The following is a 25318-nucleotide window of genomic DNA, read 5'->3' as shown; positions in this document are numbered from 1 at the left end:
TGTAGACCAGTTGAAAGAAATATCCATTACGAGGGAGGAAGTGTTAGGGTTTTTAGGCAGCATAAAAACTGATAAAGCTCCAGGGTCTGATGGTATTTATCCTAGGCTGCTTAGGGAGGTGAAAGATGAAATTGCTGGGCCTCTGACGCAAATCTTTGTCTCTTCTTTGGACACAGGTGAGGTCCCAGAGGACTGGAGGATGGCTAATGTGGTACCGCTGTTTAAAAAGGGCAGTAGGGATAACCCTGGAAATTATAGGCCAGTGAGTTTGACATCAGTGGTAGGAAAGTTGTTGGAAAAAATTCTTAGGGATAAGATGTATAAGCATCTGGAGCGTTGCGATCTGATCAGGGATACGCAGCATGGCTTTGTTCAGGGGAGGTCTTGCCTTACAAATCTGGTAGAATTTTTTGAGGAGGTGACAAAAACGGTTGACGATGGACGAGCCATTGATGTCATCTATATGGATTTCAGTAAGGCGTTTGACAAAGTCCCTCACGGTAGGCTGGTAGAAAAGGTTAAGGCACATGGGATACAGGGACAGGTAGCTAGATGGATTGAAAACTGGCTAGGCAACAGGAGACAGAGAGTAGTAGTGGAAGGGTCCTTTTCTAGCTGGAGGTCTGTCACCAGTGCTGTGCCACAGGGCTCAGTGCTGGGACCTCTTCTATTTGCAATATACATATAAATGACTTGGAAGAGGGCGTATGTGGTGTGATCAGCAAGTTTGCAGATGACACCAAGATGGCAGGATTGACGGATAGCGAGGAGGATTGTCAGGTGACACAGCAGGATATAGATAGGCTGGTATACTGGGCAGATAGAAGGCAGATGGAATTTAATCCTGATAAATGCGAGGTGATGCATTTTGGAAGGAATAATGCAGAGAGGAGTTACATGATAAAGGGTAGACCAATTAAGAGTATAGAAATGCAGAGGGACCTGGGAGTGCAAGTGCACAAGTCTCTGAAGGTGGAAACCCAGGTGGAGAAGGTTGCGAAGAAAGCTTACAGAATGCTAACTTTTTTAGGAAGGGGTATAGAGTATAAAGCTGGCGTCTAATCCTACAGTTGTACAGAATGTTGGTTAGACCGCATTTGGAGTATTGCGTCCAGTTCTGGTCACCTTACTACCGGAAGGATGTGGAGACCCTGGGGAGAGTGCAGAGGAGGTTTACCAGGATGCTTCCTGGTATGGAAGGACTGGGTTATGAGGAAAGATTGGGTAAACTGGGGCTCTTTTCCTTAGAAAGACAAAGATTATGGGGGGATCTGATAGAGGTGTATAAAATAATGAAGGGTATAGATAGAGTCAACAGTGGCAGGCTTTTTCCTAGATTGGAGACAAATATCACGAGGGGTCACGAGCTAAGGGTAAGGGGGGAGAAGTATAATTTGGATACTAGAAGGAAGTTTTTCACACAGAGGGTCGTGGGGGTATGGAATGCACTACCAAGTAAGGTGGTGGAGGCAGGCACGCTGGACTTGTTTAAGGTTTATTTAGATAGGCACATGAGTGAAACAGAGATGGAGGGTTATAGGACACGGTTTTAAATAAGGGTCAGAGCCTAGGGACATTACTGGAAATCTAATGCTACATGTTAATGTTTTGTCTCTTTTACTCCGCAGGTGTGTCGGTCCACCTTGTTGTCTAACGAGGGGTATGCACACGGTGGGTCGTGCGTGGGCTGCTCTTGGAGGTTTCGAGAGTGGCCTAGTACTTCGCGTCATTGTGCATGCTTAAACCTGGACCAGCAGATGGGCACCACCACAGCTCAGTGACTATCACTGCTAGCTGTGCAGATACGTGGATTTGGGCCAGTGTTTGTGGGAGTTTGCGCATTCTCCCTGTGGTTGCGTGGGTTTCCTCGGGGTGCTCCAGTTTCCTCCCACACCCCAAAGATGTGCTCTTAGTCTGATTGGTGTAATTGTCCCTAAATTATTCTCCCCTGAATCTGGTTTCCAATGGGGGTACCATACGCATACACACGGGGCAAGGTAGGTGAGGGAAAATGCTTTGCTAAGATGGCGGCGTGGGCTCGTTGGGCCGAAGGGCCTGTTCCCCGTGCTGTGTTGTTCTTTGTTCTCTGTTCTTTGTTTGTTGATAACAGTCACACCCAGGCCCTATCTCTGTAACCCCACATATTGACTTCTTCAATCCCCCAATACTAAGGGGTAATTTAGCTTGGCCAATCAGCCTAACCTGCACATCTTTAGTTGTGGGAGGAAAGTGGAGCACCCGGAGGAAACCCACATAGATACAGGGAGAATGTGAAAACTCCACACAGTCACCTGAGACTGTAATTGAACACCAGGTCCCTGGTGCTGTGAAATTGAAGAATATTGTGGTCACCGTTGTTCCAATATTCCCTGCATGGAGATTTAGAACACATAACATAAAACATTACAGCACAGTACAGGCCCTTCGGCCCTCAATGTTGTGCCGAGCTATGTCAAATCCCAAGATCAAACTATCCCACTCCCTATCATTCTGGTGTGCTCCATATGCCTATCCATTAACCACTTGAAAGTTCCTAAAGTGTCCGACGCCACTATCACAGCAGGCAGTGCATTCCACACCCAACCACTGTCTGAGTGAAGAATCTACCTTGGACATCTCTCCTATATCTCCCACCATGAACTTTATAGTTATGCCCCCTAGTAACAGCTACATCCACCTGAGGAAATAGTCTCTGCACGTCCACTCTATCTATCTATCCCCCTCATCATCTTATAAACCTCTATTAAGTCACCTCTCATCCTCCTCCGACCCAAAGAGAAAACCCCAGCTCCCTCAACCTTTCCTCATAAGACCAAATTTGACTATATATCCGGATCACTACAAAAATTAAAAGTGTTCAATTAACCCTAGTCTCTGCATTAGGATGTTTGCATGCAGAAATGGTCAGATTACAGATCACTTAGTTTGCTGCTCTCCATTGAATGCCTAGGGAATGAAAACCCACTATCATTGTCACAATTCCACACACATGGCTGTATTGTGCATTTCATAATACCTAGTTAAAATTAAGGAATGTATACAAGTTTCAACATCAGGCTGTTTATCTGAAATGATTTCCTTGCATTAAGTGTGAGCAGTTCAAATCTTCATCATCTAATACTTCTTGAACGTCAGTGCATTTTTACACTTGTACTTTTTCCACTATTCCAACGACTTGTATAAACATTTTAGAAAAGGTTTGCTGTTTCGCTTGACAATGCAGGAGATAATCATTTTTAAAATGAGGTAACTGAGGATAAAGATGTTCTCAATGACTTATGCTGAGACATTCAGGAGATGGCAGGAAGAGCTTCTGCCATATTTCAAGACTGCAGTTAGGTAGAGGTCATTTCTAAAAATGTGTCAGCCAGCAAATTTGCTACACAGGATTAATGTTACACATAATGCTAACTCGTTACAGTGGCAAAATCAAAACTATAAGTTAGTAGGCTCTAAATTAACTGAATGTTGACCTTCATCATACGCACTTCTGCATCTGTGAACAAATACTTCTCAAAGTCGTTGCTAACTTTCTATTTATCTACAGGTGTAGAATATATAATTTCACATTGTAATGGGTCTTTGGGTATCCTGACAGTTTTAGAACTGTTGCAACTTTATTTTGCGGCTATTTACTTTACACTGGCTACTTTTCTGAGGCAATGGGAAGTATAGACAGTGAGAAGTGTAGACAGAGCCAATCCATGGGAGGCTGGTTTGCTTAATAGCCCGGCTTCGTTTGTGAGGTTTGTAGTTTTTTACAGTTTTGGACAGAACAGAAGCCATACCAAGCTGTGATACAACCAGAATTTTTTTTTATGATGCATCTGTAAGAGCTGGTGGGAGTCGTAACGGACATGCCACATTTCCTTAGCCTCCTGGGAAAGTAGAGGCGTTGGTGAGTTATCTTAAGTATAGCGTCAGCATGAAGGGACCAGGACAGGTTGTTGGTGATCTGGATACCTAGAAACTTAAAGCTCTCGACCATTTCCACTTTATCCCCATTGATGTAGACAGGGGCATGTCCTTTACTGACTGTGTGGAGTTTGTACGCTCTCCTAGTGTCTGCAAGTCCGGTGCTCTGCTTTCATCCCACAGTCCAAAAATGTGCAGGGTAGTTGATTGGCCATGCTAAATTGCCCCTTAGTGTTCTAAGATGTGTAGGTTAGGGGGAATTAACAGGGCAAATACGTGGGGTTACGGAGATAGGGGCTGGGTGGGATTGTTGTCAGTGCTGATTGGCCTCCTCCTGCACTGCAGGGATTCTATGATAAGTTGATGACTATTTCTTTTGTTTTGTTGACATTGAGGGAGAAATTATTGTCATTGCACTAGAACAAAGAAAATTACAGCACAAGAACAGGCCCTTCGGCCCTCCAAGCCTGCACTGACCATGCTGCCTGACTTAACTAAAACCCCCCACCCTTCTGGGGATCATAAACCTCTATTCCCATCCCATCCGTGCATTTATCCAGACGTCCGTCTCATCGTTGTTTGAGATCAGACTCACTACTGTGGTGTCATCAGCAAACTTGAAAATCAAGTTGCAGAGGAATTTGGCCACTCAGCTGTACAGGGGCATAGTAACGGGCTGAGGACACAGCCTTGTGGGGCACCAGTGTTGAGGATGAACATGGTGGAGGTGGTGTTGCTTATCCTTACTGACTGTCATCTGTGGGTTAGGAATTCTGGGATCCAGTCGCAGAGGGAGGAGCTGAGGCCATGGAGTTTGGAGATGTGTTTTGTAGGAATAATGACGTTGAAGGCTGAGCTGTAGTCAATAAATAGGTGTCTGACATGGGTGTCTGTGTTATCTAGGTGCTCGAGGGTTGAGTGTATGGCCAGGGAGAGGGCGTCTGCTCTGGACCTGTTGTGGCGGGAGACGGTGTAGTGGGAGGCCGGAATTGATTTGTGACATGACTAACCTTTTGAGGCACTTCGTAATGATGAATAGAATAGAATAGAATCATACAGTGCAGAAAGATGCTGTTCAGCCCATCAAGTTTGCATCGACCACAATGCCACCCAGGACCTATCCCCATATCCCTACATATTTTACCCACTAATCCCTCTAACCTACGCATCCTGGGACACTAAGGGGCAATTTTAGCATGGCCAATCAACCTAACCCGCGCATCTTTGGACTGTGGGAGGAAACCGGAGCACCCGGAGGAAACCCACGCAGACATGAGGAGAATGTGCAAACTCCACACAGACAGTGACCTGAGCCGGGATTCAAAGCTGTGAAGCAGCAGTGCTAACCACTGCGCTACCATGCCGTCAGTCAGAACGTCAGAATCATTGGATGGTAGTCGTTAAGGCACACTGCCTGGCTTTTCTTTGATACTGGGTTTGGATGGCACAGTTAGCACTGCTGCTTCACAGCTCCAGGGTCCTGGGTTCGATTCCCAGCTCGGGTCACTGTCTGTGTGGAGTTTGCATATTCTCCTCGTGTCTGCGTGGGTTTCCATAGAAAATTACAGCTCAGAAACAGGCCTTTTGGCCCTTCTTGTCTGTGCCGAACCATTTTTTGCCTAGTCCCACTGACCTGCACTTGGACCATATCCCTCCACACCCCTCTCATCCATGAACCCGTCCAAGTTTTTCTTAAATGTTAAAAGTGACCCCGCAATAACCACTTTATCCGGCAGCTCATTCCACACTCCCATCACTCTCTGTGTGAAGAATCCCCTCCTAATATTCCCTTTAAACTTTTCTCCTTTCACCCTTAACCCATGCCCTCTGGTTTTTTTCTCCCCTAGCCTCAGTGGAAAAAGCCTGCTTGCATTCACTCCATCTATACCCATCAAAATCTTATACACCTCTATCAAATCTCCCCTCATTCTTCTACGCTCCAGGGAATAAAGTCCTAACCTATTCAATCTCTTTTTGTAATTCAGCTTCTCAAGTCCCGTACTCCAGTTTCCTCCCACAGTCCAAAGATGTGCGGGTTAGGTTGATTGGCCAGGCGAAGAAATTGCCCCTTAGTGTCCAGGGATGCGTAGGTTAGAGGGATTAGTGGGAATAATAGGTAGGGATATGGGGGTAGGGCCTGGGTGGGATTGTATTCAGTGCAGACTTGATGGGCCGAAGGGCCTCTTTCTGCACTGTAGGGTTCTACGATTCTATGATGTCGTCTTCATGAGGAGATAGGGACATCAGATTGGTGTAAAGAGGTTAAAGGTGTCTGCGAGTACCCCTGCCCGATGGTCCATGGAGGATCCGAATGCTTGCCCCAGTATACCATCCAGGCTAGTCGTTTTCCGTGGGTTGATTTTCAAGAAGGCTGCTCTGATGTTTGCAACAGTGACCTCGGATAAAGTTTGTCTGAGGCTTCCCGGGGGGAGGGCGTGGTCTCACTGACCTCTTGTTCAAAATGCGTACAGAATGTGTTGAGCTCATCGGGGAGGGGTGCGTTGGTGCAAGCAATTTTACTTGCCTTCATCTTGTAGCCTGTTACGTCTTGCAGACCTTGCCATAGTCAGTGGGTGTCCGTGTGGTTAGCCTGGGATTCTACCGAAGTCCAGTACTGTTTTTTGGCATCTTTGGATCTCTGTAGATCATATCTGGCTTTCTTGTCGACCTATTTGAACGCATAACACTAAACATAACAATAGATACAACACGTGACCGGGGGAAATCAAACAAAATTACAAATTTATCGAAATTTTAAAAAGAGTAACATGAGAATCCACCAAAAAACAAAGAAGAAAGAACAAAGAACAATACAGGACAGGAACAGGCCCTTCAGCCCTCCAAGCCTGCACCGCTCATGTGCCCAACTAGACCATTCGTTTGTATCCCTCTATTCCCAGTCTGTTCATGTGGCTATCTAGATAAGTCTTAAACAATCCCAGCGTGTCTGCCTCAACCACCTTGTTTGGCAGCGCATTCCAGGCCCCCACCACCCTCTGAGTAAAAAATACGTCCCCCTGACATCTGTGTTGAACCTCACCTTGAACTTGTGACCCCTTGTGTTTGTCACCTCTGACCTGGGAAAAAGCTTCCCACTGTTCACCCTATCTATGCCCTTCATAATTTTATATACCTCTATTAGGTCACCCCTCATCCTCCGTCTTTCCAGGGAGAACAGCCCCAGTTTGCCCAATCTCTCCTCGTAGCTAAAACCCTCCATACCAGGCAACATCCTGGTAAACCTTTTCTGTACTCTCTCCAAAGCCTTCATGTCCTTCTGGTAGTGTGGCGACCAGAACTGGACGCAGTATTCCAAATGTGGCCTAACCAATGTTCTATATAGCTGCAACGTCATATGCCAACTTTTATACTCTATGCCCCGTCCGATAAAGGCAAGCATACCATATGCCTTCTTCACCACCCTCTCCATCTGTGCTGCCACCTTTAGGGATCTGTGGCTTGCACCCCCAGGTCCCTCTGTGTGTCTATACTCCTGATGGTTCTGCCATTTATTGTATAGCTCCCACCTATAGGGGGAGCTATTGTATAGCTCCCCATAGATCTACCGAAATGCATCACTTCGCATTTATCTGGATTAAATTCCATCTGCCATTTCTCCACCCAATTTTCCAGCCTATCTATATCCTGCTGTATTTTCTGACAATGTTCATCACGATCCGCAGGTCCAGCAAACTTTGTGTCGTCCGCAAACTTACTGATCACACCAGCCACATCTTCCAAATCATTTATATATATCACAAACAGCAGAGGTCCCAGTACAGAGCCCTGCGGAACACCACTAGTAACAGACCTCCAACCAGAAAAAGACCCCTCCACTGCTACCCTCTGTCTTCTATGGCCAAGCCAGTTCTCCATCCATCTATCTAGCTCCTCTTTTATCCTGTGAGATTTAATCTTCTGCACTAGCCTGCCATGAGGGAGCTTGTCAAACGCTTTACTAAAATCCATATAGACAACATCCACAGCCCTTCCCTGTCAATCGTTTTTGTCACCTCCTTAAAAAACTCAACCAAGTTTGTGAGGCATGACCTCCCTCTTACAAAACCGTGCTGTCTATCGTTAATGAGATTATTCCATTCTAAATGTGTATAGATCCTATCTCTAAGAATCTCCTCCAACAATTTCCCTACCACGGACGTCAAGCTCACCGGCCTATAATTACCCAGGTTATCCTTGTTACCCTTCTTAAATAACGGAACCACATTTGCTATCCTCCAATCCTCTGGGACCTCACCTGTGTCCAGTGAAGAGACAAAGGTTTCTGTTAGAGGCCCAGCAATTTCATGTCTTGTCTCCCTGAGCAGTCTAGGATAGACGCCAGGTAAGAGATTCTCCAAATGATATGTTCTCAAGAAACTTTCTTCATCACAGGTCTAGGTTATAACAAAGTCTTGGCTGCCTCTCCATGATATTCCAAACCCCTCCTGAAACTGAGTAATGTATTTGGGATTCATGGCTGACTTCCCGTAGAGATCCTTGTGTGTGTGGTAAATGTTAAAAATGATACCTTGGGCTAAGCCTAACTAGCAAGCGGTGTAATTAAAAGACCAGCAGAGCAGGGGGATATAGATTAAAATTTAGAAGGGTGACTGAACCAGCATGCAGAAAACACAATGATATGATCATATTCTAGTGATTTTTCTTTTACCTGTTCATGGGATGTGAGCATTATTGTCAATCAGCATTTATTTCCAATCAATAATCACCTCTGACCTGATGGTTATGAGCCTCATCCTTGAACCATTGTCTCCCAAATAGCGTATAGGTATTCTCACAGTGCTATGAGAGAGAAAATGGCAAGATTCTGATTCAGCAACAGTGACCAGACAGCAATATAATTCGAAGTTAGGATGGTATGTGACTTGGGAGGAAACTTGCATGCACCTGCTACCCTTGTTCTTCTCCTGTTAGAAACCACTGCAATTGGAAGCTGCTTTTAAAGAAGCCTTGATAAGTTCCTGCATGGCATGGTGTCGGTTTACACGTTGCTGCCATTGTTCACCAATGGTGGAGGAAATTAATGTTTAAGGAGATGAATGGGGTGTTAATCAGGCGAGCAGCCTTGCCCTGATGGTGTTGAATTTATGAGTGCTATTGGAGCTGTGCTCATTGAGGTATGTGGAATATTCCATTACACTCCTGACTTGTACCTTGTAGATGGTGAACAGATTTCAGGGGTTAGGAGGTGCCACAGAAACCCCACCACTTAACTTGCACTTGTAGCCACAGTATTTGATATGATAGTAATGTTTTTTCTCTTTTAATTCACAGGTTTTAAGTCGGTCCGCCTTGTTGTCCAACAAGGGGCATACACGCGATGGGTCGTACTGGGGCTGCTCTTGAATGTTCGAGATTGGCCTAGTGCTTCATGTCGTTAGTGTGTGCCTAAACTGGACCAGATACTGGGCAACACGACAGCTCAGTGACTATCACTGATTGCTGTGCAGACACATGGATTTGGGCCAGTGTCTGTGGGAGTTTGTGCATTCTCCCCGTGCTTGCGTGGGTTTTCTCCGGGTGCTCTGGTTTCCTCCCACACCCCAAAGATGTGCTATGAGGCTGATTGGCAGTAATAAATTGTCCCTAAATTAGTTTCCCTCAATGTGGATTGCCGTAAAACAATAGATAAGGGTCATGGGTGGAGGGGGAGACTGGTAATGTTAAGATGGCGGCGCGGGCTCGTTGGGCCGAAAGGCCTGTTTCCCGGGCTGTTTTTGTTCTTTGTTCTTTGTTCTTTGTTCTTTATTTATATGGCTGGTCCAGTTCAGTTTCTGGTCAATGGTAACCCCCAGAATGTTGATAATGGGGGATGCACTGATAATTAGATTCTCTCTTGTTAGAGATAGACATCGCCTTCTACTTGTCTGGCACAAATGTGACTTGATGTTTATCAACCCATACCCGAATGATATCCAGGTCTTGCTGCATGCAGGCTCAGACTGCAATTAACATTCTTCAATGTGCTATCAACAGTAAACATTTCCACTTCTGATATAATGTTGGAGGGAATCTCATTGATGAAACGGTTGAGGATGGTTGGACCGAGGACATTATCCTGAGGACCTCCTGCAACTGGAATGATTGACCCCCAACCATCTTCCTTTGTGTTATGTATGACTTTTTTTCTTTCATCTGTGGGACATAGACCAGTAAGGATGGCAGATTTCCTTCCCTGAAGAAAGTGGAGTCACAGGTGGACAGAATGGTGAAGAAGGCATTCGGCATGCTTGGTTTCATCAGTCAGAACACTGAACACAGGAGTTGGGAACGTCTTGTTGAAGTTGTTCAAGACGCTGCGTGCAGTTCTGGTCACCCTATTATTGAAAGGATATTATTAAACTAGGAAGAGTGCAGAAAAGATTTACTAGGATGCTACCGGGATTTGATGGTTTGAGTTATAAGGTGAGGCTAGATAGACTGAGAATTTTTTCTCTGGAGCATAGGAGGCTGACGGGTGATCTTATAGAGGTCTATAAAATGATGAGGGGCAAAGATCAACTAGATAATTAATATCTTTTCCCAAAGGTAGGGGAGTCTAAAACTAGAGGGCATGGGTTTAAGGTGAGAGGGGAAAGATTCAAAAGAGTCCAGAGGGGCAATTTTTTCACGTAGAGGGTGAGTGTCTGGAACAAGCTGTTAGAGGTAGTAGTAGAGGCGGGTACAATTTTGTCTTTTAAAAAGCATTTAGATAGTTACATAGATAAGACGGGTATAGAAGGATATGGGCCAAATGCGGGAAATTGGAATTAGCTTAAGGGTTTAAAAAAAAGGGGCAGCATAAACAGGTCGGGCCGAAGGGCCTATTTGCATGCTGTAAATTTCTATGACTCTAAGAATATTAGTGAACTAGATGGGTTTTCTGAAAATTGCTTCATTGTCATCAGTAGATTCTTAATTCCAGATTTTTTTTGATTGAATTCAAATTCCACCATCTGCCATGGCAGGATTTGAACGTGCATCCCCAGAACATTCATTTGCTGAGTTCCTGGATTAATAGTCTAGAGATAATACCACTAGGCCATCGCCTCCACTTCTATCATTGGAGAACTTTTCATTCCAGATTCCCAGTGACTTCAATTTTGATAGGGCTGTCACACTTGTTTAAAAGTTCCCTTGATGTCAGGGACATCGGCCCAGGCTGGAATTCAGTCTTTTTATTCATTTTTGCCCCAAGGCTATAATGTGTTCTGGAGCTATGTGGGACCCAAACTGCGCATCAGCAAGCAGGTTATTGCTGAGTAAATGCAGCTTGATAGCACTGCTAATGACACCATCACTTATCAGCAGCAATCACTGTTTAGAACATAGAACACTACAGCACAAACAGGCCCTTCGGCCCACAAGTTGCGCCGATCACATCTATACCTAACAAGCCATAGAACTATCTGTAACTCCCAATCCCATTAGATCCCAAATACTCATCCAGAAGTCTTTTAAAAGACCCCAACGAGTTCGCCTCTACCACCACCGACGGCAGCCGATTCCACTCACTCACCACCCTCTGAGTGAAAAACTTACCCCTAACATCTCCTCTGTAGTAGCTGCCCAGCACCTTAAATCTGCGTCCTCTCGTAGTGACCATTTCAGCCCTGGGAAAAAGCCTCCGAGAATCCACCCTATCTATTCCTGTCAACATTTTATAAACCTCTATCAGGTTGCCTCTCAACCTTTGTCTCTCCAGGGAGAAGAGCCCTAGCTCCCTCAACCTATCTTCATAAGGCATGCCTCCCAATCCAGGCAACATCCTTGTAAATCTCCTCTGCACCCTTTCAATAGCTTCCACATCCTTCCTGTAGTGAGGCAACCAGAATTGCGCACAGTACTCCAAGTGGGGTCTGACAAGGGTCCTATATAGTTGCAGCATTACCTCCTGACTCCTAAACTCAATCCCTCGATTAATGAAGGCCAGTACACCATACGCCTTCTTGACCACATCCTCCACCTCTGAGGCCGATTTAAGAGTCCTATGGACCCGGACCCCAAGATCCTTCTGCTCCATTACATTTGAAGTTGTCAAGAGCCATTGCCAAGTTAGTTTTCTGGATTCTTCATTGGGTGTTGGGGTTGGGTTGGGGAAAAAAAATTAAAGGCCTTTAGGGGGTGTCAGTTATTTAGAACTTTTGTCCCGTTTGCTAAGGCTCGTTGTCTCTGAATCTCTATTTTCTCCCAGGATCTCTATTTTCTCCCATAACATAATATATTTTAAATCCCAACTAAGAAAACCAAAAAAGTCAGTTTTGTTATTGTTAGTAAAATATAAGAGCCCTGGTTCTACGTAACTTCCTAACTACTTGTCTTTGGATCCTTTAATGTAAGGGAAACGGGACTCTTGCTGTCATTTTTCCTCTTGTTCCAGGACTATTTGTATTTTTACCCTTCCTGATCCTGTCTCTGACTCTCCTGGTGTTAATGAGCTATTTTACGTCTAATGCTGACAATGTATGACTGAAGAAAAGATAGGAAATTGCAGGGATGTGGTGTTTCTGCTCCAAGTTAGAAGCCAGTATGCAGAGGAATTGCTGTTCATTATTTGGTATCATTATGCAAAGTCATATTGACTGAAATGAGTGGACATGATAACTGTTGCTCAATGTGCTCAAATGCTGTGAACTAAAGCAGGTTGATTATCAACTTGAAGTGTCATCTTGCCCAAAGTTTCTGAGTCTACATATGAAGCTGCGCCTTTATAAAAGGCACAAATATCCATTTCAGGTCATTTCTTTGGCTGCAAGCAGTTATTGGGCACTGTAAATCAAACCTATTATGGTAAGATGCTCAAACTGGCTATGGGAGTGACTGATAGTAACAGAGAAAGAAACTGAGGATCATTGAGGATGGACACAACTGCTCAGCCTCAATGGCAACTGTGGCATTTTCACTGTTAACATCTCTTCAGTAATGGTCTGAGCCAATTCTGAAAGCTCCAATTCAGAACTCAGTGGCACAGGGAGAATTAGCAGTTAATGCTTGGAAAGGATTTGTGAGATTTGGAATAAAAGAATGAGTAATTCTAATCACTGGACATCCAGATAGGTGGAAAACCACAGGTTGAGGAGAACAAAAAACAACACAGCACAGGAAACGGGCCCTTCGGCCCAACAAGCCCGCGCTGCCATTTTAACATTGTGAGTGCCCTCTTCTATCTATGACCTTTGTCTACGCCTATTGGACTCCACAATAAAGGAACCATAACCAGATTGAGGGACGACTAATTTAGGGACAATTTGTTAACACCAATCAGCCTAAGAGCATGTTTTTAACGAGAACAGGAAGTCGAGCTGTTATAGGCACCTTGTCTACCTGAGGAATAATATTTGTATGTGTCAGGAGTGAGAACAAGAGAAATATCAGAGCAAAACAATGGAGACCAGAGTTATTGTCAACTTAAAAGAAAAACAGAGACAGATTAAGAAAGAGGAAAGTGACTGAAAAGAAGTTAAAAAAAACTACAAATTCATTGTTTCCTTTGACGTGTCTAACCACAGATTGACATAAATTGTCCACTAATTTGTGGTGAATTAATATTGTTTTTCACTTAATGTATACAGATTGCCGGGTACTGTAAACTTGCCATTATTTTTCCAGCAATTTTGGAATCAATCAATAGCCATCAACAGTGGTATTTTAGCCACTGTTAAGCAGAGTGAGTCATTCCAAGATGTCTCATAAAGGCTAGAAAAGAAAATCAAATAGTCTGGTAACCAGTTTGTTGGTTTCCTTAAGGAAGAAAAGAATTAAAAATATAAATATAATTTTGCATGTTGCTAATGTTTTCTTGAATAAACTCCAGCCTTAAATGGCGATTTCTACTTCAGGATTACATCTAAAGATTGACCTTCTCCTAAATATATAGTCTCCTTTTCCCTCTCTTTATAAGCAATATAGTATTTTTTAAAGGCTGCAGTCTCCCAAATAACCAACTGATATAAAGTTTATAAATTGACCATATTAATTACACTTTCCACAAGCACAGAACTGCTAAGGATATACCAAGAGAGAAATTTAAAAACACCCAGCAAATTTTGACTTACTAACAGCAGAGATACCAATATTAGAAATAAAAGAGGGCATCTTCATAATAATATTTCTTACTCTGGTCAATCAAAGGACTGAAGTATAAATTTAATCAGCAATCTAAAATAATAATTCAGCATTAGAACTTTCACAGGCCACTATGTTCAGCAAAGACCAGCCCATAATCAAACCTACACCATTTCAATCATAATTATCCTGATGGCCAGCAATTTTCAGGAGTGATATCTTAATACCAAGATGTTGGTATTCATTAGAGAAGTTCACAGGATGAACATTTTTGCTGTCTTCTTTTATGCTGCCTCATGAAACATGTCTTGCATTGGCGATCACGATGTGCTGAATGGCATATTCTGTGTGAAATACGTCCTGCATGCACTGTTTGCTCCAGGAAGGGTATCTGATGATTTGTTGTCCCGTAATATGAGACTCAAGGAAGTCAGGTAAGTGAAAAGATCAGTTCTAGGGTTAGTATGTATAAGTAAGATGCGAAACTTCAGTTACAAAGATTGGAGAAGTTGTGACTCTTCCCCTTAGAGGAAAGAAGGCTGAGAGCAGATTTGATAAAAAGTATTCAAAATCAGGAGGGGCCTGAACAAGGTAGGTGGGGAGAAACTGTTCCCACCTACCCAGAGGGCATTGATTTAAGGTAATTGGCAAAAGCAACGTGAGAAAAATCTTTTCTCACGCGGCACATGGTTAGGTCTAACATGCACTACCTGAGAGAGGCTGGTTCAATCAAGGAATTCAAGAGGTAATTATACAATTAAATGAAAAGAAAAGAAATATGCAGGATTATAGAGAGAAGGCAAAAGAACGATTCTAAGTGAAATGCTCATAGGGAGCCAGTGCAGACACAATGGGCAGTATGGCCTCCTTCTGCACTGTAACAACTCTGTGACTGTGTGAAGCACCACAGTAATTGGAAGTAAAGGAATTGAGGGATCAAGATTGATCCTATGTGCAGGGGGAAATAAGCACCCATGAAATGTGTAGTTCAAGTTATGGAATGCTGAGTTTGAACATCAGTTGCCTGCACACAAACGAAGATAAGGAAGAAAAGTTTTCGGAAGATATATTCCAAGAAATAGTCATGCAACAAAATGAAACAGCAAAACAGAGATAACAAACCAGGGAACTGCCAGAGGAGTTGAGCAATTGAGAGTGTGAGCTTGGCTGACTGAGTGTATGTATGGTCCATGACCATATGGACAATGATCGTAAGGAGAAGGATAGAAACATGGAGAGGGTGAACACAAGCAGCACTATGGAATGAGGAGTTCCTTATGAGGGAAGCAATAATACAATCATGACAAAAGATCTTTGGGTGTTCTGTAATTAGCGCGTTGAAAATATTTGCAGCTTGTAACCTGAAAGTCCAAACTGACATTGATTGCTGGATGTCAGGATAGTAAAAGGAGTGGAAAAACCCAGGATAGAATTCTCCCATCCCACCAGAAAAGTCAGAAACCCATCAGCTTAAAAACAAATTGCAATTCTCCCAATGGCAGATTAACGGTATGTTGGTTCTCCTGTTGTCTGGGGACTGTTTGCACTCATTTGCATCTCGTGAATGCTCATCAAAGCAGCTGATCATGGAACTCTCCATCAGGCCTTCCAATCTTGTGTCACACCAGTGGCATGTCAGCATTAAAGCGAAGACACTATCACATCATTTACTGGAAGTGGATGCACAAAGGTTCCAGATTGGGTGGTTAGAGGTTCTAGTGGGGCATGGGTGCCTTGCAGCTGGTAGATTTGGTGGGAGGGTGGTTCTTTTGAGGCTGCTAGCCTTTTACCTCTGGGTTCCAGGTATCCTGCATGGTCTCATGAGGATAGGTGGACTGGAGAGAGTGATGTATTTAAGTGTGCTGAACTTGTGTTACATATAGTATTTAGACCTTTTGAACTTTGCCAGTTGAGTCAGAGTTGAACTCACCTGTGCATAATTAAACACAAAATCTGGTGTGCAATCCTGTCATTCTGGCCAGTCACAAACATTTGTTGGCACCTTGCACTGTGGCAAAATGTTGCATAATTTTTCTCTTGCCACCGGAGGCAGTTGTTCCAGCTGTAAATGGTTTTGGTGTTTATCCAAATGGTGGTAAGGGCTCTTGATGCCAGGAAATGCACCAGAGTTAGGGCAAGAAGTCAAACCTTTCTACAGAAATTTGGGACCTGAGGATTAATGATATTTAATAACATCATGTAAAAAAATGGTCTTTACGTCCTTTTGAGATAAAGATGACCAGATTCATCAGCTGGGCTGTGTGATAGGATTCCAGTGGAGACGAAGGAGACAGATAAGGTAAAGTTGCTCCCAGAATGTTTCAATTCCTACAGGACAGAGTACTACAGACTATTGAGCTCCAAAAGATAGGGCTATTGAATTTCCTCTCTTTGCGTATTCTCTCTGTTTCTGATATGATCTTGCTTTCAAAGGAGGCCACATCATTTATTTGCCAAGTGCAGCAATCCTAGGTGATCTTCTCCCAGGATTCAAACTCAATATCAAAATTCCTAAGTGAAACCTTCAGAGTGCTTTTTGTCGTGTTTCCTTTTGATCATCATGAGAGAGCAACCCAAACTCTCCATAAAAGAATCATTTTGGTATACGAGTATTAGACATTCTGGCTATTGAATTATAGTGGGGGAGAGTTTGTGCATCCCCAGCCTCATGCTCTTCTCCTGCTCTACCTTAGTCCAGTAGCAAGGTGAGTGTAGATGCCTGGAGATTGTTCCAGATGCATTGGGTTACCAGGACTTCTTCTGTGTCTTGTCCGGCCCAATCTTGGTTCAGTAACGCGATGAATCAAGATGCCTGCAGACCGATCCAGATATATTGGGTTGTCTTCTGTATCTTGTTGTGCACTATTCACTCCACAAGGTACTGACCCATCTTTAGGACCATTGGAAATTAAATCATCTGCCCAGTCTGCTGGAATCAGGCTTCAAATACCAGGGTAGACAAACATCTAAGTCTACCAAGGGTAGGAGACATGAAGTAGTTTGGCTCACTAGTAATGCAGTTTACAGGGGCGTGTTGCATGCTAACAGCTACTTGGAGCAAAAGATGAGAGCTGAATGAAGGTGAGGATGTTAGTAAGAAAGGACCTTAGATCAAAGGGTCAAGATGTAAAATCAGTTTGCATGGAGGTAAGAAACAGCAAAGGGGAGCAAATATTGGTGGGAGTTATTTATAGGCCACAAAACTGTAGTGCTCATATTGGGCACAGTACAAATCAAGAATGTCATGGGTAATATAGTAATAATGGCTGACTTCCATTTGCACATAGACTGAATTAAACAAATGAGCATTAATGGAGTCTCTACAAAACGGATTTCTGAAGCAGTATATTGAGGAGCCAACTAGGAATCGGGCTATTTTGGATTTAATGTTTTGTAATGAAAAAGGGCTAATTAATAACTTTGTTGCAAAGGTGCCTTTGGAAAATAGTGACCATAAGCTGATAGAACTTTGCATTAAATTAGAAAGTGATATTGTTCATCTTGAAACTCTGGTCTTAAATTTGAAGGAAGGAAACTATGAAAGTATAAGGAAAAAGTTGGCTATAATGGATTGGGAAAATACACTAAAAGATTTGACAGTGGACAGGCGATGGTTACTATATAAAGAAATATTACATGGTCTGCAATGATATACATTCCTCTAAGGCACTAACACCCAAATAGAAGTACAACTAAACTGGTTAATGAAAGAAGTGAAAGATTACATTAGATCAAAAGAAATGGCTTATAAGGATATCAGGAAAAAGTAACAAACATTTGGATTGGTAAGAGTTTAGAACCCAGCAAAGTAGGACAAAGGGAAAAGGGAATATGAATGTATATGAGCAAAGAACATAATTTAACATGGATTTAAAAGCAGCTTTAGCTATGTGAAAAAGAAAAAGATTAGCTAGGTCAAATGTGAGCCCATTACAGTGGGTCAAGAATTTACAGTGGAGAACAAGAAAATGGTGCCAGAATTTGTGCCTGTCTTCAAGAAGATACAGAAAATTTCCAAGAAATACTAGGCAACCAAGGCTCTTGTGAAACTGAAGAACGAAAATAAATTAGTATTAGTAAAAATGTAGCACTTGTAAAGTTAACTGAATTGAAATTTGATAAGTCTCCTGATCCTGATGAGCTTCATCCTAAAGTGTTGCAGGACATGGCTAGAGAGATAGTGGATGCATTTGATGGCCAAACAAGGAAACTATAGGCCAATTAGTTTTAACATCTGTCATTCAGAAATTGTTAGAATCCATTATTATTAAGGAAGTAATAACAAGACATTTAGAAAGCCAGAATGCAATCCATCAGAGTCAGCATGGTCTTATGAAGGGTTAATTGTGTTTAAGTAATTTGCTTGAGTTCCTTGAAGATGTAACAAACAAGATGGATAATGGTGATCCTGTGGACGTAGCGTATCTGGACTTTGAAAAGGTATATAAGGTGTTGCACAAAAGGTTAATACACAAGGTTAGTTCACATGGGATTCAGGGTAATTTATTAACTTGCATTAGAGGATTGGCTAACCAACAGAAAGCAGAGTTGGGTTAAAGGGTCTTTTCCTGGTTGGCAAGTTGTAAATAGTGGGATACTACAAGGTTCAGTCCTCGGGCCCAACTATTTACAGTCTATATTAGTAACTTAGATGCAGGGATAGTAGCCAAATTGCAGATGACACAAAAATAGGTGGGATAGTAATTTTTGATAATGAAATAAATTTACAAATGGATATGGATAGGTTAAGTGAATGGAGTAAAACTTGGCAGATGGATTTTAACATAGTTAAGTGTGAAGTTATCTGTTTTGGTCAAAAAGATTATCTAAATGGAAGGAAACTTCAGAATGCTTCAATGCAAAGGGATCTGGATGTCCTTGTGCACGAATAACAGAAAACTAATATGCAGCTGCAGCAGGTAATAAAGAAGGCAAAAGGCAAATCGGCATTTATTGTTAAAGAAATAGAATGTAAAAGTAGTGAAGTATTCCTGTGACTATACAAAGCATTAGGGAGACCACTTAGCATATTGTGTACAGTTTTGGTCCCCTTTATTTGAGGAGGGATGTATTTGCATTGGAGGCAATTCAGATGAAGTTCACGCGATTGATTCCGGATGAGAGCTTTGTCTTACAAAGAGAGATTGACCAGTTCAGGCCTAATCCCTGGAGTTTAAAAGAATGAGGTCTAACTGAAGTGTACAAGATGATAAAGGAGATTGACAAAGTAGACATGGAGGGGATGTTTCCTCTTGTGGGGCAATCTAGGATGAGGGATAGTAGATGTAAAATAGAGATGAAGAGAAATTACTACACTCAAAGGATTGTGAGTCTGTGGAATTCATTATCCCAGAGCATGGTGGATGCCGGGACTTTAGGTAAATTTAAGCAAGAGTTGGACAGATTTTTAATTTACAAAGGTTTGAAGGGCTATGGTGAATGGGGCAGGTAAATGGAGTTATGGTCGAGATGAGATCAGCCAAGATTGTATTAAATGGCGAACAGGTTCAAGAGGCTGAATTGCTCCTAGTTCATGTGTTTTTATGTTATTTTTAAAATTCTATAGATTGTGGAAAGATTCCTGCAGATTGGAAAGTTGCAAATATAATCCCACTATTTAAGGAGGAAGGATGAGGGAGAATGGGTAACGACAGACCTATTGGTTCAACAGCAATTGTGGGGAAAATGTTAGTACCTATTATAAAGGGTGTGATAACTGGATACTTAGAAAGGAATTGAAAAATTGAGTAGAGTCAATATGGACGTATGAAAGGGAAATCATGTTTGACAAACTTGTTGGAGTTTTTGAGGATATTACATGTAGCATTGATAAGGCTAGTAAATTAAAGTGCATGGGATTGGGGAAACGCAGAGAGCAGTAATAGATGGATTTTTCTCAGGGTGGCAGTTTGTTACTAGTGGGGAACCTCAAGGATCAGAGCTATGTCCACAGCTGTTCACAATCTATATAAATGATTTGGATGAGGGGACCAATTGTATTATTTCCAAATTTGCTGATGACAACCAACTGAGTAGGAATGTAAATTGTGAGGAGGTTACAAGGGAACTTCAAAATGACTTAGGCTAAGTGAATAGGCTAGAACATGGCAGATAAAATATAAAGTGTGAAGTTATCCACTTTGGTAGAAAGACAGAATATTTCTTAAATGGTGAGTGTTTGGGCAATCCAGAAGGACCTGGATGTCCTTGTTCATGAGTCTCTGAAGGCTAGCATGCAGGTGCAGCAAGAGATTAATAAGGCAAGTGGTATGTTGAACTTTGTTGTGAGGGGATTTGTGTACAGGAGTTGAGATGTCTTGTTACAGCTATTTGAAGCCTTGATGTGACCTCACCTGAAATAATGTGTAATTTTGGTTCCCTTATCTAAGGAGGGACCTACTTGCCATGGAGGGAGTGCATCAGAGTTTCACCAGAGTAATCCCTGGATGGCAGGATTGTTTTATGAGGAGAGATTGAGGAGACTAGGTCTGTATTTTCTAGAGTTTCAAAGAATGAGAGGTGACCTAATTGAAACTTAAAATTCTTACAGGGCATGACAGGGTAGATATGGATAAAATTGTTTCAGATCGCTGGTGAGGCTAAAACTAGGGGACATAATCTCACGATAAGAGGTGGGTCATTTTAGACTGAGATGAGGAGAAATTTCTTCAGACAGTGATCAATCTTTGGAATTGCTTACCGGAGAGGACTGTGGAAGCTAAACCATTGAGCATATGCAAGATGCAAATATTAGAATTCTGGAGACTAATGATGTCAAGGGATAGGGAGGTAGCACAAGAAAGTGACATTGAAATAGATAATTGACCATGATTCAATTAGCGAAGCTGGCTTGATTGGATCAATAGCCTACTCCTGCTCTCCCGTTCCTTGGACCAATATAAGATGAAGCCACTCCAACGAGTGTGGTGAGCCTGCCTGTGAGAGATGTTACCCACATCCCCTTACACCCCAATTTTAAAAAAGTCATATTTAAAGAATACACTTACACAGATGCCAAGAACCTGCATAATAAAGTATTGGCGATATTTGAATAAAGAACTAATGAGAAAATTGAAGTTTTTTTCCATTTAAGAAAGATGGCTGATGCAAATGGACATGACTGAGTTTAGGAGGTATTAACTGTTTCAAAGAGATCCACAAAATGTGAAGTTATTGCATTGTGGTTTAGGAAAAATGTAACAGCTATAGAAAGTATAAATATAATTGCAGAAGGGGATAAGTCTGCCACAAAATGAATAGAATTAAGTAATGATAATGGCTTGCTTTAGAAAATCCTCTTGCTAAACAAATGTTGGCCTGATGACAAAATAATTAATGTGCCTTTATAGCTCATGGGAGCCACAGTGCAGTGCACTCTATCATTCAGGATACAGTAGTACAGCTGAATAAACTGGATAATATCAATCCTCTAGGAATCAAAAATTGTGACAATCCATCAGGGGATTTTCTAAAGCAACCCAATATCATTACCCAGATGTATCTGTATTGTTCTAGCCTTATCCCCTTCTGCTGTTACATCTATGTAGGCCATTACTTTTGGCAGTAGACATATGTTGCTTTGTCCTCCAAGGTCATACAGATTTTTTTGAGTCATTCATAGGACATGGGCATTGCCTGCAAGGCCAGCATTTATTATCCATCCCTAATTGCCCTTAACGGAGTGGTGGTGAGCTGCTTTCTTGAACAGCTGTAATTTGTTAGGGGAACACCCACTGTGCTATTCCAGCATTTAGACCCAGTGACCGTGAAGAAAGAGTGATACAATTCTAATTCAGGATGATGTGTGGCTTGGAGGAGAACTTGCACAGGGTGGTGATCCCTTGCGTCTGCTGCCCTTGTCCTGGATGGTAGAGGTCATGGACTTGGAAGTTGCTGTTGAACAAGCTTGGTGAGTTGCTGTGGTGTATCTTGTAGATGGTGCACAGTGACAGCAGTGTGTATTGGTGGTGGAGAAGGTGAATGGTTATTATGGTGGATGCATTGCTAATTAAATAGGCTGCTTTGCCCTGGATGGTATCAAGCTTTTTGAGTATTGTTAGAGCTGCACTCATCCAGGCAAATGGAGAGTATTCCATCACACTCCTGACTTGTGCTTTGAAGATTGTAGGCAGACTTTGGGGAGTCAGGTGGTGTTATGTTTTGCAGAATCCCAACTGACCTGCTCTTGTGGCCACAGTATTTATATAGCTGATCAAGTTCAGTTTTTGGTATTTGATAGGAGGGAATTCAGTAATGGCAATTGAATATCTAGGGTAGATGATTTTAGATAGTCTCTGGAAATAATTATATGGCACTTGTGCAGCATACATGTAATTCTCATTATATTCAATTATGTTAAAGGTGATTAATCTGAATATCCTCAAGATAGTTTCAGTAAGTCTTGGCCCAAATAGCTGATCTTAGTTAGGATCAATGAAAGAGTGGGTAGGTAGCAGCATAGTAGCATTGCCACTGGACTAGTAATCCAGACCTAGAGTAATGCTCTGCAGACCAGAATTTGAATCCCACCATGGCAAATGGTGGGATTTGAATTTAATTTTAAAAAAACTGGAACAAAAAAGTCTAATGGTGACCATGAAACCAATGTCCCTTAGGAAAGGAAATCTGCCACTCATCTGGCCTATGACTTCAGATCAAAGCAATGTGGTTGATTCTTAACTGCCTTAGGTACACTTAAGGATAGACAGAAAATGCTGGCCCAACCAGTGACACCCACATTCCACGAAATAATTTTTTTAAAATTAACCGTCAGTTTCTTGGAAATCAAGGCTGAAATGAAAACTAAGACTTGCCTTTATCTTCCATAACCTTGAGTACAGTTACTTTTAAGTATAACCACTTATCTAGAATGCATGGCAGCCAATTTATACACAAGCTTCTATACACAGCAATATGAAAATCACCAGTTTGACTGTAATGAAACAAAACAGAAAATGCTGGATGACCCTTTGTCAGAGCTGAGGGCAAAGGGAATCGACAGAAGGGTCATCTAGACTCAAAATGTTGGCTCTACTCTCACCTCAGAGATGCTATCAGACCTGCTGAGATTTGTTTGATTCCAGCATCTGGAGTATTTTGCTTTTACCATGATTATAGTGACATGAGTTGAGGCATACATGTTATTAAAGAATTAATGGTAGCTGATTAGATACATCTGCAGTTGAAACAGGTCTGAATTTCAACAACTTGTTTTCTGTTTCTTATTTCTTGCACTACATATCATGCATGTGCTCATCCAAAGCAAATTTAACTCAGAAGGAGGAGTTTGATCAACCTCATTGTTCTGGTGGTGTACCATTCTTTCGGAGACTTTCCTTATTCCTCCATCTGTTCCTATTTCCACTTTACACCTAGGGTTTTACCCCTTAAGCAGCAGTAATATTCTATAAATCTATAACGATGGAAATCAAATAAAAGCAGAAAATGCTGGAAAATACTAAGATCAGGTAGCATCGTTGGAGAGAGATGATAACAATTTGGGTCAGTGACTCTTTAGCATAACTGGAAAACGGTAAGATATTTAAATTTTAAGCAAATAAAATTCCCGGGGTGGGGAACTGAGAGTTGAGCCACAGATAGAAACGTAGACTGCCAGAACTGGAGTTAGAACAAGGCCCAAGTCTGAAACTACATACATCATGATTATCATTACTATTGAAGAGATTCAAAGAGAAACAGCATAGAACATAGAACATTACAGCGCAGAACAGGTCCTTCGGCCCACGATGTTGCGCCGACCAGTTAAAAAAACAATGACCCTCTAACCTAAACCAATCCCTTTTCATCCATAAACCCATCCACGGATCTCTTAAACACCCCCAAACTAGGCGCATCTACAACTGCAGCAGGCAGGGCATTCCAATCCCTCACCACCCTCTGGGTAAAGAACTTACCCCTGACATCCGTCCTATAACTACCCCCCCTTAATTTAAAGCCATGCCCCCTCGTGCTAGCTTTCTCCATCCGAGGAAAAAGGCTATCACTATCCACCCTATCTAAACCTCTAATCAACTTATATGTTTCAATAAGATCCCCTCTTAGCCGCCTTCTTTCTAGCGAAAACAACCCCAAATCCCTCAGTCTCTCCTCATAGGACCTCCCCTCCATACCAGGCAACATCCTGGTAAACCTCCTCTGCACCCTCTCCAAAGCCTCCACATCCTTCCTATAATGTGGGGACCAGAACTGCACACAATACTCCAAGTGCGGACGCACCAAAGTTGTATACAGTTGCAACATGACGCTGCGACTCCTAAATTCAATCCCCCTACCAATAAACGCCAAGACACCGTATGCCTTCTTAACAACCTTATCTACTTGATTCCCTACTTTCAGGGATCTATGTACACATACACCTAGATCCCTCTGTTCATCCACACTATTCAGAGTCCTCCCGTTAGCCCTATACTCGACACATCTGTTATTCCTACCAAAGTGAATTACCTCACACTTCTCCACATTAAACTCCATCTGCCACCTCTCGGCCCAGCTCTGCAACCTGTCTAAGTCACCCTGCAAACTACGACACCCTTCCTCACAATCTACCACACCTCCGACTTTGGTGTCATCAGCAAATTTACTAACCCACCCAACTATACCCTCATCCAGATCATTAATAAAAATTACAAACAGCAGTGGCCCCAAAACAGATCCCTGAGGCACACCACTCGTAACTGAACTCCATGACGAATATTTACCATCAACCACCACCCTCTGTCTCCTTTCTGCTAGCCAATTCCTGATCCAATTTCCTAGATTACCCTCAATCCCATACATCTGCATTTTCTGCAGAAGCCTACCATGGTGAACCTTATCAAACGCCTTACTAAAATCCATATATACCACGTCAACTGCCTTTCCCCCATCCACCTCTTTGGTCACTTTCTCAAAAAACTCAATAAGGTTAGTAAGGCACGACCTACCCGCTACAAAACCATGCTATCTCCAATCAATTCATTACTCTCCAAATAACTATAAATCCTATCCCTAATAATTTTTTCTAAAACCTTGCCCACAACAGAAGTAAGACTCACCGGTCCATAATTCCCGGGGAAGTCTCTGTTCCCCTTCTTAAACAACGGGACAACATTCGCTATCCTCCAATCTTCCGGTACTATGCCTGAGACCAACGACGACCTGAAGATCAGAGCCAGAGGCTCTGCAATCACCTCTCTTGCCTCCCATAGAATCCTAGGGTAAATCCTGTCCGGACCAGGGGACTTATCTATTTTCAAACCCTCAAGAATATCCAGCACATCCCCCTTATCAACTGCAATACTGTCTAGTTTACACCCCTGCAACCCAGTGTTCTCCTCAGCTA

This window comes from Carcharhinus amblyrhynchos, chromosome 7, assembly GCF_965287045.1.
Source record: "Carcharhinus amblyrhynchos chromosome 7, sCarAmb.v2.hapA, whole genome shotgun sequence".
Classification (NCBI taxonomy): domain Eukaryota; kingdom Metazoa; phylum Chordata; class Chondrichthyes; order Carcharhiniformes; family Carcharhinidae; genus Carcharhinus; species Carcharhinus amblyrhynchos.
Note: the sequence above shows the minus strand (reverse complement) of the source record.